Below are 7,546 nucleotides of genomic sequence, written 5' to 3' on the forward strand. Positions count from 1 at the left end.
GTCTCAGAGTTATGAGGTGTCAAAGTTTCATTTTTGCTCATTTTTCCACCCCTTCCTGCCCCTGTCATGCCAAGACGAAACGCTCCAGCGACACCAAACTCACAGAATCCACTCACTGTCACCCCCTGAATGACATTTGTGAAAATCAGCCCTCTGGGATGAGCCTGACCAAAGATCCCAACCCTAGCTCATGGATTTAGGCTTCATGGAGCCCCACCAGGCCCAAAGAGAAACCAGTAAAGATTCTACTTAACTTAGAGATATCAAACCGCACAGTTTCCAGGGTGTGAGTAGAGCAGGCCCTGGTAATTTGGGGTCCCTATCTGCCCCAGGGGCCAAGAGAAAGCCGTGCTGTGCCGTCAAACCTAATAACCGGTCCAAAAACAACTAACAGATGGAAGGTCTTTGAGAGATAGGCTCTTCCAGGTTTGTAGCACCTTACCACAGGAAGCTGCATAGCAAATTTGGGCCAGATTAAACCAAACGTCTCAGAGTTATGAGGTGTCAAAGTTTCATTTTTGCTCATTTTTCCACCCCTTTCTGCCCCTGTCATGCCAAGACGAAACGCTCCAGCGACACCAAACTCACAGAATCCACTCACTGTCACCCCCCTGAATGACATTTGTGAAAATCAGCCCTCTGGGATGAGCCTGACCAAAGATCCCAACCCTAGCTCAAGGATTTAGGCTTCATGGAGCCCCACCAGGCCCAAAGAGAAACCAGTAAAGATTCTACTTAACTTAGAGATATCAAACCGCACGGTTTCTAGGGTGTGAGTAGAGCAGGCCCTGGTAATTTGGGGTCCCTATCTGCCCCAGGGGCCGAGAGAAAGCCGTGCTGTGCCGTCAAACCTAATAACCGGTCCAAAAACAACTAACAGATGGAAGGTCTTTGAGAGATAGGCTCTTCCAGGTTTGTAGCACCTTACCACAGGAAGCTGCATAGCAAATTTGGGCCAGATTAAACCAAACGTCTCAGAGTTATGAGGTGTCAAAGTTTCATTTTTAGTCATTTTTCCACCCCTTCCTGCCCCTGTCATGCCAAGACGAAACGCTCCAGCGACACCAAACTCACAGAATCCACTCACTGTCACCCCCTGAATGACATTTGTGAAAATCAGCCCTCTGGGATGAGCCTGACCAAAGATCCCAACCCTAGCTCAAGGATTTAGGCTTCATGGAGCCCCACCAGGCCCAAAGAGAAACCAGTAAAGATTCTACTTAACTTAGAGATATCAAACCGCACGGTTTCTAGGGTGTGAGTAGAGCAGGCCCTGGTAATTTGGGGTCCCTATCTGCCCCAGGGGCCGAGAGAAAGCCGTGCTGTGCCGTCAAACCTAATAACCGGTCCAAAAACAACTAACAGATGGAAGGTCTTTGAGAGATAGGCTCTTCCAGGTTTGTAGCACCTTACCACAGGAAGCTGCATAGCAAATTTGGGCCAGATTAAACCAAACGTCTCAGAGTTATGAGGTGTCAAAGTTTAATTTTTAGTAATTTTTCCACCCCTTCCTGCCCCTGTCATGCCAAGACGAAACGCTCCAGCGACACCAAACTCACAGAATCCACTCACTGTCACCCCCTGAATGACATTTGTGAAAATCAGCCCTCTGGGATGAGCCTGACCAAAGATCCCAACCCTAGCTCAAGGATTTAGGCTTCATGGAGCCCCACCAGGCCCAAAGAGAAACCAGTAAAGATTCTACTTAACTTAGAGATATCAAACCGCACGGTTTCTAGGGTGTGAGTAGAGCAGGCCCTGGTAATTTGGGGTCCCTATCTGCCCCAGGGGCCGAGAGAAAGCCGTGCTGTGCCGTCAAACCTAATAACCGGTCCAAAAACAACTAACAGATGGAAGGTCTTTGAGAGATAGGCTCTTCCAGGTTTGTAGCACCTTACCACAGGAAGCTGCATAGCAAATTTGGGCCAGATTAAACCAAACATCTCAGAGTTATGAGGTGTCAAAGTTTCATTTTTGCTCATTTTTCCACCCCTTCCTGCCCCTGTCATGCCAAGACGAAACGCTCCAGCGACACCAAACTCACAGAATCCACTCATTGTCACCCCCTGAATGACATTTGTGAAAATTAGCCCTCTGGGATGAGCCTGACCAAAGATCCCAACCCTAGCTCAAGGATTTAGGCTTCATGGAGCCCCACCAGGCCCAAAGAGACACCAGTAAAGATTCTACTTAACTTGGAGATATCAAACCGCACGGTTTCTAGGGTGTGAGTAGAGCAGGCCCTGGTAATTTGGGGTCCCTATCTGCCCCAGGGGCCGAGAGAAAGCCGTGCTGTGCCATCAAACCTAATAACCGGTCCAAAAACAACTAACAGATGGAAGGTCTTTGAGAGATAGGCTCTTCCAGGTTTGTAGCACCTTACCACAGGAAGCTGCATAGCAAATTTGGGCCAGATTAAACCAAACGTCTCAGAGTTATGAGGTGTCAAAATTTAATTTTTGTCATTTTTCAGCCCCTTCCTCCCCCTGCCATGCTAAAACGAAACGCTCCAGTGACACCAAACTCACAGAATCCCGTCATTTTCAACCCCTGAACGACATTTGTGAAAATCAGCCCTCTGGGATGAGCCTGACCAAAGATCCTTACCCTAGCTCAAAGAGGTAAGCTTCACGGAGCCCCACCAGGCACAAAGAGACACCAGTAAAGATTCTACTTAACTTAGAGATACCAAACCAAACGGTCTCTAGGCTGTGAGTAGAGCAAGCCCTGGTAATTTGGGGTCCCTATCTGCCCAAGGGGCTGAGAGAAAGCTGTGCTGTGCCGTCAACCCTAATAACCAGTCATGAAACGAAGTGCAATTCGAGGTCCTCCTCGTCCCATACAAATGTTTTGCTAAAGCAAGCTCAGTGCTGTTTGAAAGGGCACGATTACTTGATGTAAATGAGCGTGCCCATGTCTACCTAAACCACTTCTATGCCCGAGTTACCATAAAAGCTGTCTGAGGCCTAAAGCGTGAATGGGCACAAAGTGGAGGGAGAGGAACTCTTTTTAACACTTTGTATTGGGACTTTAAACTTAAAAAACTGCAAATCTTTTTGGCTGTCGTTTTCGGAAGCAAGGTATTTTTCATACTTTAACTGGACAGTTCGCATGTGTTGCTCATTAAAAACAGAACGCCATCACCATCAAATGCCTGCAATGCTGCTATATAAAAGTCAAAGATGAACGGTCTTAGAGAGATAGGCTTTTCCAGGTTTGTAACATCTTACCACAGGAAGCTGCATAGCAAATTTGGGCCAGATTAAACCAAACGTCTCAGAGTTATGAGGTGTCAAAATTAAATTTTTGTCATTTTTCAGCCCCTTCCTCCCCCTGCCATGCCAAAACGAAACGCTCCAGCAACACCAAACTCACAGAATCCACTCATTTTAACCCCCTGAACGACATTTGTGAAAATCAGCCCTCTGGGAAGAGCACGACCAAAGATTCTTACCCTAGCTCAAAGAGGTAAGCTTCACGGAGCCCCACCAGGCACAAAGAGACACCATTAAAGATTCTACTCACTTGACGACTAGCGTTCAAGTGAGCAAGCGGCATTTTCTTCATTTCAAAACCGTTTCCTCGTAAGATAAAACTGTATACAAAGTTCACATTTTGTAACGTACACGGTTTTTTTATGTGTTGTCAATGTTTAATTGTGTTTAATTTATTTTATTATTGCTGTTTCTTGCAGCTGAAGTTGAATAGGACTAGCTAACCAGCTAGCTTGCCATCAAACAGCATGGACGAGTTAAATAATGTGGCTGTGTCTACGTTAAGAGGTAACAAATACTAATTATTTTTAAATTAAAAAGGGTAAAATGTTACTCATTAACTTGTTCCCTGTGGAGAAATACTTAAATTTAACACTACTAAGACTAATGTAACAATTCATGTATTATAAATTAGCACATGTGGAAAATATGCTTTTGATGTGAACAGATAAGGGTTTTCTCTTTTGACAACATTTAGTTTTATGAAATGCTATTAAGTTGAATATTATTGTTATCATAACTGACTAAAATCATAAATGAAACCTATGTTTTATATTTTTAAGTTAACTGATTCTCTGCTCATATCAATGTTTACTCCAAAATTTACTTAATGCTGAATAACAATGGTTTCACTTCAGTTGCTGGTGAAAGGTCTATAATAGTATGCCCCCTTGTGTACAGAATGTACAGCAAGTATGAAGCATCCAAAATGTGTTGTAAATCCTAATCTGAATTTGAGTGGCATAATCAGTATAGGGAGTTATAAAATCAGTTTTCTTTACATGCATTAGTCATACTTTTCTTAATGTACCTAAACAATCTTGGCGGTTTTTCAAAAACATTGTTTATGTGCATTCAATATGCAATGCATATTGCTGTTATCAATTGATTTTCTACTGATCACATAAACAATTAACTTCTCCCATTCAAAGTAACAGTAGCTGATATATTGTTTGGACTTTTTGCTGCTCTTAGCCTTCCCATCTCGGTCTCTGCCCTCCTATTTTACTGTAGTCAATTAAGATAAATTGGTCTTTGAACAATAACAAAATATTTTCAGATGTACATTCGATAAATTAATTGTTAAATAAGGAAATACCCGGTGAGTGTTGCACTAAGAGAAGGTTGCAAGTACCCGGCTCAATCCCCATAGCCTGCACTCTGGGTTCCTGAGCAAGCCCGGGCGCTGCACATGGCAGCCCACTGCTCCCCAAGGGTGATGGGTTAAAAGCAGAGAACAAATTTTGTTGGAATGTATGTTGCAATGAAAATAAAGACAATATTATTATTATAATTATAAATAAATTTTGGTTGAATTTATTTACTGGAAAACCTATTATTAAATTATGTATTCAAAAACAAAGAATGTGATTAGTCCAGGCTGAAAACTACTCATTTGCAAGGATTAAAAAATATTTAAATATCTTTGTCTCATCTTGAGAATCACATATTTTGTCTGATATTGTGAGCTAAGTGTATCATCATACTGCTTATGGCTGTCTTGTCACTTATCCAATTCTTTGTTGAAAACCTTTGACCTCATTTGACCTTGTGCATATTGTACAGCTGTTTTGACTGACTAATCTTTTCTATTAAAGCTGAACAGGCTCTTGAGATCCTTCGTGTCCTGCCATCACTGTTTCCATCCACGTCTGCTCTTCCAAAAAGGGTACATGAGGCAGTTGAGGCTCTGGTGCACATCCTCGAGGTGAGCTGTGTGAATTGTTCTAGAATGTTTTAGAGTATTAGAAGGCTTATAACTACAGAGCTCACTATATATTTCCTAATCACACATTTGTTTTATCCCTGAAGACACCCAAAAAGTTGCTTTTTAAATAAAAAATTTTCTACTTCCATGTTTATGGTGCTTTTGTGTCTCAATTTACCTTTTTTATTATTTAGTTGTGTTAGTTATCCCATTAAGAAAACACCAATGCAAACTAGTGGGGCTGGGCAATATGGACCAAAAATATCTTGATATTCTTTACACACATTGCCTGCTGGTGGTGGTCAGAGTGCCCAGTGGCGCTAGTGCATGGTAGCCTTGCTTCTGTCAGTCTGCCCCAGGGCAGCTGTAGCAACTAATAGCTCACCACTGTCAGGGTGTGAATTTGTGTGTGAATAGGTGAATAACTAAACTGTAGTGTAAAGCACTTTGGAGGTCGCCACACTGGTTAAAAGCGTATCCAAGTACAAGCCATTTACCATTTGCCATCTATATATTGCCCAGCCCTGGAGACTAGCCTTAGTCTTGTTTTTTTCTTTGTTGGCATTGGAACAATAATTGTATTTAGGATCACTAATATATTAATTTAACTTTTTTTTATTATCTCACTGGTTAAGGTTGTGAAATAAAGTGATTCTTAAATACATGTATCTTACTGACAGAAGGATATCTGGCATTTTTAAAGGAAAAAGAGGATCCTGACACGTACTTAAAGAAGCGCCCTCTCTCCTGTCCAGTCCTGATTGTGTGTTCATCCAACTGCCTGCTTGCGGTAGGAGATGTGCCAGTAACAACATTTCCCAAAGACAAGCTTGATGAGGGTGCTTTATACCTTATGGCCTACTATTATACACTGCATCTTAACTACCCAAGATGTGTGGTTACTCTACTCTCAGTCATACAGACAGAGGTCCTTTTGGACAAAATCCATGACAGAGATCTCACATCATCCTATAAGAACAGCATGGCTGAATGGAAGGCTTTTCGTAGCCAGTAAGGTTAAAGGTCATGTATGTTATGTTATAGTGTTCTCCATCCCCATGACCTGAAAAGACTGTTTGATACTTGTTTGAATTTGAGCAAGGTTTGCATTGTGGACACATTAGCCAATGTTATAACTGTAGCCACTTCACTGGCATTTTTCTGTTTTAAATAATGCAGTGATTTGAAAAAAGTTATGACTGCTTAACTCAGAGGCTTCTGAACACCTTGTGTTTTTTTTTAGTTAAGAATTTTTTTATAGTTAAAAATTTATATTTTGTTAAAGGTGTCTAAAATATAAGTAAACTGACTAACCGGTTGTAAAAGGCAGTATCAGTATTTGTTCTTACACTGAATACTGAATGAAATGTCAGTGTGACAAAATAAATGTGTTCAAGTAAAAGAATAACTTTTGTTTTTGTCTTATATCAAATATTGCAATGTGATGCTTAAATATTTTTGTTAATTAAAAACTGGTTGTAGGAGGTATACTGCTGTGAAAACACTTGTGCAAGCATTGCACACTAAAACTAGTTATAATTTTCTAGATATAATCGTATTTGACCTTAATTTGAGCAGGTTAAGGCAGTTAGCATTTCAATTTAGAAAAAAGATACATTGTCTTATTTCAAATGAATATTAATAATTTTAATAGAAAAACTACTAATTTTATTGGCAAATAATCTAACTTACCTGCTCAAATTCAGGGCAAATACACTCAGTTCAAGAAAATATTACTTGTATTTAGATTACTTTTGCAGTCTGCTAGTCAGAGAAGCTTAATTTGAGATTCTTTTGTTTTAAAACAAAAATGTTCTAATCTTGTTTTAGGTGGGTTTTATACCTGAATCTAGATTATTGCCACAATTGTGTAACTAAGAATGAGTTGTACACATCTTAAAACAAGATGACATGTAAGGTAAAAATGTGCTACATTTGAGGAGAAGGACACTACTTTTAAGCATCTCAAGCTTATTACAAGATCTAAAATTTCTTAATTGTAGTACAATTTAAGTCAAAATTAGTTTTTCTGGCTAGTTTCAAGATTTCCTTTATCATGTAAAATTTCTTATTTCTAGAAATCTTGTCAAGCTAAATTATACTTGTTCCATTGGCAGATTTTTTTGCTTATTTCAAGCCAAAAATGATCAATTTTAATTTTTTTTTACTTGTTTTTGGAGTGCCATTTTTTCCAGTGTATATAAAAGTCAAAGATGAACGGTCTTAGAGAGATAGGCTTTTCCAGGTTTGTAACATCTTACCACAGGAAGCTGCATAGCAAATTTGGACCAGATTAAACCAAACGTCTCAGAGTTATGAGGTGTCAAAATTTAATTTTTGTCAT

General features: G+C 40.2%; 1 long non-coding RNA gene across 2 annotated transcripts; it reads left to right on the forward strand.

The window, feature by feature from the left end:
• The first annotated feature begins 3,527 nt into the window (after positions 1 to 3,527).
• Positions 3,528 to 6,607, forward strand: LOC110368706. Of its 2 annotated transcripts, none has more exons than XR_004930507.1 (4): positions 3,528 to 3,584; positions 3,695 to 3,782; positions 5,093 to 5,202; positions 5,906 to 6,607. It is a non-coding gene; the product is annotated as an uncharacterized LOC110368706 (long non-coding RNA). The 2 variants fall into 2 exon arrangements; XR_004930506.1 differs by having other exon boundaries at positions 3,528 to 3,543.
• Positions 6,608 to 7,546: the final 939 nt, after the last annotated feature.

The sequence above is a fragment of the Fundulus heteroclitus genome, unplaced genomic scaffold, assembly GCF_011125445.2.
Source record: "Fundulus heteroclitus isolate FHET01 unplaced genomic scaffold, MU-UCD_Fhet_4.1 scaffold_821, whole genome shotgun sequence".
Taxonomy (NCBI): domain Eukaryota; kingdom Metazoa; phylum Chordata; class Actinopteri; order Cyprinodontiformes; family Fundulidae; genus Fundulus; species Fundulus heteroclitus.